This window comes from Eucalyptus grandis, chromosome 6 (assembly GCF_016545825.1).
Source record: "Eucalyptus grandis isolate ANBG69807.140 chromosome 6, ASM1654582v1, whole genome shotgun sequence".
In the NCBI taxonomy this organism is placed as follows: Eukaryota; Viridiplantae; Streptophyta; class Magnoliopsida; order Myrtales; family Myrtaceae; genus Eucalyptus; species Eucalyptus grandis.
Window position 1 is genome coordinate 16,833,014 of NC_052617.1, and position 9,324 is coordinate 16,842,337.

Here is a 9,324-nt window from a genome sequence, read left to right on the forward strand (position 1 = left end):
TCTAAGAATTTAGTCAGTTATAAATGGGTTTTTTAGATTAAGGAAAAACCCGATAGAACTGTGGAACACTTGTTGCGACCAAATTTTTCGGGGTGTGAACCACCTAGGGTTTGGCTAATGGATTGTTAAGCCTAGACTTAACTCGGGCTTTCCCAAGCCCATACCAATTCGCGACTTAGGTTCAAGTTCTTAGCATGCAATTGATTTTTAATAAGGAGTTGCCACTAATCTATTTTTGGTGGGTCGATTAGAAACCCAAGTAAAATAACGAGAGAATTATTTTGCTTCTACGAACCAGAGACTATGGGTACGGGGACTTGGTTACGCTAGAATTCTCTAACGCCCTTTCAATACCTTTCTTTTTATTTTGAAAAATGTTTGGTAAGCAGTTTGGATTGATTTTAAATCTATTTCCCTAACATGTGAGGTGGTCATACAGGTGCACAATCCACCAATTTAACACCCAAATAAACAATAAATAAATTGCAAAAACTTACCTCAAAGCAACGAAAGCATCTGCAATGTTAAATTAAAATCCACATCAATAATCCTAGATATGGTTTCTAATTAACACACAATTTCTTTTTTTTGTTTTCACTTTTTTAATGAAAATCATGCAATATGCAATGCAATATTAACTAAATGACCTAATTCTAATGACATGTAATTTCTAATTAAATGGGCCTAGCAAAAATACTAAATGACATGCATCTCAATGAATCTAACCCTAATGACGTGCATATGAAGTTTTTTTTTTTCCTAAAAGAATGCATTTCATCCTAAATAATAAAACTAATTTAACCTATGACATTTTTGTATTTTCATGAAATTCGAAATTAAATAAAATGTGAAAATTACCTAATTAGATTAAGATCCTATTTAATTTATATTAGGAATTAGGTTGAGCCAAATCCTAATTTAAACTAAAATATTATCTTAACCAAAATAATCTTAAAATGCAATATATCTAAAAAAGTACCTAAACAAAAAAATAAATTAAAAAAATTATCTAAATTAAACTAAGTGCAATTTTTATCCTAATATGCAATGACGTGCAAAATGTACCCTAACTCTACATGATATATGCATGATGATTTTTTTTGTGTTTTTGTGTTTTTGTTTTTTTTTTTGTTTTCTAAATTTTGAAATTAATAATTGCCAAATAATTAAACATGCAATCCAAGTTAAAAAATGAACTAGCAACCTAAATTAATTGATTTGATTTTTTTTTTTTTTTTTTGAAAATTCGAAATAAAATACAAATTATGAGCATGCAAACCCTAAAACTACATTTTTTGATTTTTTTTTAAAGAAAACTAATTTAAGTAACACCACAGCAAATCAAGCCATATTGATACCCAAATTGATGAACCATATCTTGCACATGAGATCGGGTTGGCCAATTTCACATAAATCATGAATCGGATCTCGGGCGAGAGATCGGATTAGCGATTTTTTTTAAGTAATTGCGAGTCGGATTTCGGGCGCGAAAATCGGACTGACAATCACTAATTTCAAGGCAATTTCATATCATGAAATTTCAATTTCACATTAAAAGAATAATTACCCTAAAAAGATAAAATAAAATAGCAAAAATAATAAAACAAAAATAAGATAAAGAAAATACCTAAATTTTCTTTTTCTTTCTTTTTTTGAAAAAGAAAAAGAAAAATAAAGCTAATGGCCGGTCCGGTGAGGGGAGATCGCTGGCTAGGGTTCCGGTGCGGGCTCCGGTGAGGGGGTTGTCGTGGGTCGGCACGGGCTTGCGTCACGGGGTCTGCGTCGGGACCCTAGCCGGCGATCTCTCCTCGCCGGACTGGCCATCAGCTTTATTTTTCTTGCTACCCCAGGGATAATTTAGTGTTTAACACCTTAAAAAAAATCTATTGATGTGCAAGGAAATCGCTCAGGACAAGTAAAATGATAAGTAGTGTTTAAAGTCCTCTTCACTCTTGGGAGATGTCATCACAATCAGCTAGGAAATGATCTTTTGCCCCCCACATCTATTTTTTCTTTGGGGGTATGTTCCCAAATCAATGGGCCCACTATCATTGGAAATTGACGCGTTATTTTCAATCGCCTCTTTGTTATGCTCTGAGACATGAAGTAAATAAGTTAGAAAAACAAACAAGGGTAACCTAATGCATGCTTTTTGAAATGGTTTCAAAAATGATTTTTTTTTTCTTATGAGGAAGCATGAAGAAGCCTAGTCCTCAGAATTTCTCTATGGATGATATCTTTTTTTTTTTTTCATTGTTGGATATCGTCACCGGGCTAGTTTGGTATACCTCATCATGCCCTCAAAATAAAACTCGTAATTTTATTGATATTCATCAATCAATTACATTTATTGAATGGAAATGCGATTTTCAAGCCCTAAAAAGAAAGCGAAAAAAAAGACATCAAAAACAAGCTCTAGAAAGCGATAAAAATTCCCGCGTAGGGGAATGTGAGAAAGTAGCAAGTTACTCTTGTGGGCCAGAGCCCATCTCCTCCGAAGGTCCTTCGTCAGCGGTCCCTATGAAGACGTCATCGAAGAGACTAGTGATTCCTTTGAATACATCTTCGGGGTTCTCTGTTTCCGGGGGTATCGGATTATCCATGCCACCCCATCCATCTGAGAGAATGTCGCGGGGATCAATGTAGAAACTAGGAGGAGCCGAATACTTCACCAGATAGTCGAATTTTCCGCCTGGTTGCCCCAAGGGGTCCATTATTTCTGCTTCATTCTGCATCATTATTGGAGGACCAGGGAATGTCTCGCGAATGTTCGGGGGTGATGGGTTTTGCCTTCCTTGCCCTTGGTTAGGTGGCAGGTTCTGCCTTACCTGTCTTCGTCCTCTAGAACTTTCCCCACCTCTTCCATGGTACCCTAATCTAGCAGCACGGGACCTCTGAGGGGCTTCATTGGGACTTCGAACACCTTGACCATTTCTTTCAATGCCATTACCAGGAACAAAACCATTCCCAATCGTCACCCTTCCCATCATAAGGGCAACATTTGATACTTCAGGAGCGAGTGGTGAATCTTGAGATGCATGTATGGTGGATACCAACTCAAATGAGTGGTAACTTGATTCAACTTCAACATCTGGTTCCAGGATAACATTGACCGTACCCTCATGCTCCAGTAGAGAATTCTTTTGGACGTTCGGTTGAGCAGTTTGAAATGAGAAGGCCTTCGTGTCTAAGAGGTTTTGGATCTTATGCTTTAGAGTGAAACATTCATCAGTTGAATGCTCCAATTCGCCGCTATGATAATCACACTTCTTCATCGGGTCGTAGCCTCGGATGCTTTCACAATTAGGATGCTTCGGTTCGTTAGTAAGCAAACCTTTCTGTCTTAGGATTGCCAACACTTGGGATGGAGATCCAGGGAGAGGGGTGAACTGTCTTCTTGCTTGGGCAGCTTGTTGCCTTTGATTCATTTGGATAGTCGGGGCACGATTGGTACTTTCTTGGCTATAAGCCATATTCACATCTTCAGTAGGCTCTTTATCTTTCTTGGCAAAGAATCTTCTACTCGATGGCTTAGTAAACTAGCCTTCCCTTATCCCCATCTCGATTTGTTCCCCCACAAGAATAAGCTGATTGAAGTTTTCAACGTACGTGCTGGCCATCCGTATATGGAACTCGGATGGGAGAGTTTTGATAAACAACTTCATCAGCTCCTTGTCAGTAGGCTCGGGGTTGATTTGAGCTGCCAGATTTCGCCATCTCACGGCATACTCTTTGAACGACTCGCTCTTCTTTTTCTCCACCCTCTCAAGATCCTCTCAAGAAGGTGCAATATCCATGTTGAACTTGTATTGCTTGAGAAATGCGTCAGACACTTCATTCCAGGTGTTGAGAAGGTTCACATTCTTCATGACATACCAATTCAGTGCCGGCCCAGTCAAGCTCGCATGTAATGATTGGATCATAAGAGGCTCGTTTTTGACATACTGGGCCATACGCACGTGGTACATCTGCAGATGAGCTTTTAGGCAAGAAGTACCATTGTATTTCTCAAAATCTGGCATTTTGAACTTCTTTGGCATCTTGACTTTCTCGTACACAGACAAGTCGAACGGGAGCGAACTCTGTGACTCCTGCAATTGCTTCAACTTTTCTTCCAATTTCGCAAAGTGTTCATCTTGCTCCGTCTTAGGAATGTTGACAAGCTTAGCATTTTCCACATTGATCGGGAATGGATCATCTTCTAGCTCATCCATGTCATCCTCACCCATTTGGGCCTTGTTTGCCTACTTCGGGACCACTATCTCAGGGAGAGCAGATGGAGGACTCGGGTTCACTTGGAGGGATTGAAGTTGAGCTGTTATAAGCTGCATGGAAGCGGCTAACTGTTTGAGTTGATCTTCCACGGAGGACATGCGATCGCGCATCTCGCTTTGGTCGGCCATTCTTGCTCTTAATCGCGTGATAATGGGAGAGCGTGGAGGATCCGTTATCACCTAAATTTTCTTTTTCTTATCTCTTTTTTTCTTTTTTTTTTTTCTGAAAAAGAAAAAGAAAAATAAAGCTGATGGCCGGTCTAGCGAGGGGAGATCGCCGACTAGGGTTCCGGCGCGGGCTCCGGCGAGGGGGTTGTCGTGGCTCGCGGTAGAGATCGGCAGCTCGAGCTCTTGCGGATGGAGATCGGCGACGGCGACGGTGGGGTTCGACGGCGACAGGGCCGGTGAAGGCCCCCCTGCGGGGAAGATGAACAGTCGCGCAAAGGGGGCTTTTCTTTTCTTTTTCTCTTTTTTTTTTTTTTTTTTTTACTTTTCCTCTCTCCACTCACTTTTTCACCTTTTTCTCTTTTTTACCGACGTAATGGCCCCCCTCTCTCATGCTTTTCTCTCTGATTTTTTTTTCTTTTAATATGGCCGAATGTCTCAATTGCGTGGCCTCCTTTGCTCCCCACCGTACGCGACTCTTTTTATACACCGAAAAATTGTATCTCTGTGGTATATTTCATTGCCAACTTGGCACGTGCAAAATACCATTGAATATATCATCCCACCATGCGCAATATTTTTTGTGTTTTTTTTCCAATATTTCATTTGAGAATTTCCTTTCCATCAAAAATACATCACTCGGTGTATATTGCCTAAATATATGAAAATCCTAACGGAATATGTGAAAAATTTTGCACTCGCCGTTGGTCCAATAAAATAAACAAAAACGTTTCCTAAACTATATGCCATGTAATTTTATTTTTTCAAGGATAAAATTAACCCATAATTTTTAATACGATAAATGTCTAAATGGGTCACCAAAATTTAGGTGTCAACAACACTTCAAAACTCGTCTCATTGCATAGGGATTTAAGCAGCAAGCCGAGCAGGACTATGAGGAAACATTTAGCCTAGGTGTTAAACCCACTAAAATTCGAGCTGTTCTTTTTATTGCGATTTCTTCGGGATGGGCCACACATCAACTTGATGTTAAGAATGCCTTCTTGCACGGCATCCTTTGTGAGGAAGTTTACATGTGCCAACCTCTCTCATCCTGAATTCTCGAATCATGTGTGCCATCTCCACTAAGCCATCTATGGTTTAAAATAAGCTCCATGTGCATGGTTTCACTGTTTCAGATGTTATTTATTTATTTATTTTTTTTGGGTTTAATGGCGAGTAAGGTCGATCCTTCGTTATTTATCCATGCTTCCTACGAGGGTAGTGTGTATCTTATGTTGCATGTTGATGATATTCTTGTTGCCAATGATACTCCTGAGTTATTATACTCTTTGCTTACTCGGCTCTCACAGGAATTTGCTATGAAGGATCTTGGCATTGAGGCTCATCAACATTTTGACAATACGCTTTTATCTCAAGTCAAGTATGTTGATAGTCTTTTGCGAAAGTTTTGACCTTGTTAAGCTTAAGTTTGTATCTACTCCTCTAGCTTAGAGGACTCTATTTTTTGCTAACGATGGTGAGGTTCTTGCTTCTCCAACATTGTATTGACAAATGGTTAGTGCTCTACAATATATGTTTATGACTAGACCAAATATTTGAAAATGCTAGTATTACCACCTAGAGGGGGGGTGAATAGGTGTAAAAACAAATAAATGCAAAATAAGTTATTTTGCAAGCAAAGTCTGACTAAAAGTGACATTAGACTTCTGAAGTAAGTTAAGACTCAATTAAGGTGGTTTAGAAATTCATGGAATTCAGAAAAAAGATTGCGACAAACAAATCAAAGGAGTTAAGGGAAAAGAAAATTGAACACGAGATTTATAGTGGTTTGGCATAAATCGAGCTTATGTCCACTTTCTCACAGTAGTAGCCTTTTGGCTGAATTTTACTAAGGTATCAATAGAGAAATACAATGGTTTGAATATGATCACTCAGTGGAGGATTTCTTTTTCTCTCACTAAGTCACTCCTCTTGTGTTTTTCTTTCTTGAATACAATTTGTAAGTACTGTTGATGAAGAACAGGTGATTGGAAAGGGCTTAAACTTTGGAATTTCAATTTTCACGCTCTACCACAAATGGACTGAATGACCTTCTTAAATACTCCTCTACGCTTTTCTAATTGTTAGCATTCTCTAGAGGAATTTCTTCTAATCAATCCATTGGACATAATTGATTAAGGAAATCTTGTAACCGTTTGAAGATTGAGATTAAAATCCAATGATTTTGGTTGCCCATACAATCAAAATCTAGGTTTCTATAAGTTGATGCTTCCCAAAAAGGAACTTGTCTTTGAGATTGATTTCATCAATTCATGATTGATTCCATCAATGTATTTATAAAATGTAAGTGAGATTCTTCACCAAAAAGCTAGATATTAAAGTTAAATCTCATATGTACTGAATCCTTGTCGAAAGATCAATAATTCTGAGTTTGATTATATCTTCGTTCTGGACTTGGTTTTAGTCTGGATCTCGTCAGAGTACAAAAGACTTATGGAGTAAAATAGACTTTGACAACATTCCACGAGATAGCATAGAAGTCTAGTATTCTTCAAAATAAGAATAAGAATAGGAAAGTTTTGTCAACTTCAAAATCCGATAGGAGTTTTCTCAACAATCTCTTCATTTTTTATGGGGACAAAACTTTTCATGCAAATTTAATCATAATATGAAAATTACATCCTGCAAAACAACACTTTAGCAACATATGATAATTGATAAAGAGAACAGATAGTAATTGTAATAAATACACATAGTCTGCATATAGTTTTATCCACAAAACACATCAGTTTGCAAAACACACCAAGAAAAGTTCAAAACATAATCACAAGTCAAAGATAAAATTTGATTCAATCTGCATAGTCTCTCCCCCTTTTGGTCAACAACAAAAATATAAAAGCAATTAAGCATAAGAAGAGGTCGGGTCAAAAAAGGATCAGGGTTGTTTGGGAACACGAACAAGTTGGAAATCCTCCAAGGTCTGCATGACCTGTAAGAGACTCTGAGGTAGTACTGAAAGCAGCATGCAATTTTAGGATTTCAAACTCCATTTCATATTGCCGTGCCTTAATTTCCAAGAGAAGTTCTACTATCCGAGGATAGTTTGATTTTGGTTCTGTTTAGGTACTAACTTCGGCAAATTGTACCATAGAGTGTGCAGAAATGAAGGAACATCAACCCGAACATGTGAAGTTCTTTGCTCCCCCTGAACATTAGCTTCTGTCTGTAGACTCTCAGGTGAGATTTTAGGGAAATGAGATGCAAAAATATCTTCAGCATTTGGAGGAGATTGATTGATGCCATCACTAGCAGTTGGTTCAGCAAAAGGATTTTTCTCACCTACTCCGCCTGTCTTGGTGCCTTCAGTCTGAGAAGTAACTTCTCATTCTTGAACCTTTTCTTTGCCATCACGAGTTTAACCAGTTCCCATTTCCTCATTATTTGGGGCATCAATTTTCCTTGTATCTTCTCATTCCTTATCAGTCTCATCCTGTTCTTTGTTCACATTGGCATCTTCTTCTAAGTCATCATCCTCACTCTCTTTCACTTTAGTTTCTTCACCATCACTCTCTTCTTCTGGTTCTTTCTCACTTTCATCCTCTTCTTTGTCCTTAGAATCAGTAAAACCTTAAAGATCACACAAGGCAATAGTAGAGATTGTCTCATCATCGTCATCATCTTACTCTTTTTCATCCTAAAGAAAAATAGGTTGTTTCCTTTTTTGTGTTTTTGAGACGACGCTTTTCCCTTTGCGTTTCTTCTTAGCAGCAGATCCTGACTTGACTCTACTAATAGATTCTTTCTTCAGAAGAGTTAGGGCTCCAGAGAGATCCTTCAATCGCATCTTTGAAATAATTTTCAATCCAATTTGCATGGGAGCAATGGTTTTGGAGTGAAGCTAAGATGGCGGTTGAGTATGAAAGTGTCTGAAGAGTTTGGTTACTAACGCCACGTAGGGTAGTTGTCATTTCCCTTTCATAATAGTTTTGTACATGTGCAGTATGATTGTGTGAGGGAGTGAGAAGACAATACCATTGCAGATGGCCCACATCATCTTTGCTTTGAATTTGAAAGTATTAGTCTTTGAAGTAGCCTTGGTTTGATGCATTTGATGACCATCTTGTGCAGCAAGATATTGGAAGCAGACATCCAAGAGTAAGTAATACTCCCCTTAGGAATCCTGTCCTGTGCCAGAAACTTAGTGACTTGCTCGTTAGACACATTAATGAGCAGGAAACCACTCCTTTCAACCCCTAGAATGTCAGCCAACAGATTAACATCAACATCAAACACTCTATCACACAGTAACTTGCATATGAGTAGGATCCAACATAGACAAATTGGAATAAAAGTACGCTATCAATTCGGGGTAAGCTTCCGATGTCTCTACACAGAACTTCTCCATCTGAAGTTTGGAAAACTTTTCTCTCAAGTTCACCTTGATGGAATCCAGGAAGTCAAAATCCATAGTGCGAGGGTTGATGACCCCTTTGTTTAGCATTTGAGAGAAAACTTTCTTGTGATCTTTCAAATGAAACAACTGTCTTTTCTCTAGCGACTTCAGCAGCAACACTCATTTTTAGTTGAAAATTCTTGAAAACCCTCTCATCATCATCTTCCTTTTTGTTTTCGATTTGACTCTCCATCCTAAAGCGAGGATCAACAGGAAAGTTCAAAAATTCTTTTTCGGCTATGCCAACTTCTACCAGCCCTAACTTCTCCATGGCTCTCAAAAATAGGATTTCATTTCCATAACCATTTTCTTTCAAAAAAAAAAAAAACTTATGAAATCCATAGGACTTCCTCCCAATTTCAAAAATTTATAATGCTTAAGAAGTACTTCAGGCCTTCTTATCGAAATAGGAGTTGCTTCCTGAGTGACTTCCTCTTCTGCTGAGCGATGAGAAGAGCTTCGAGGCAA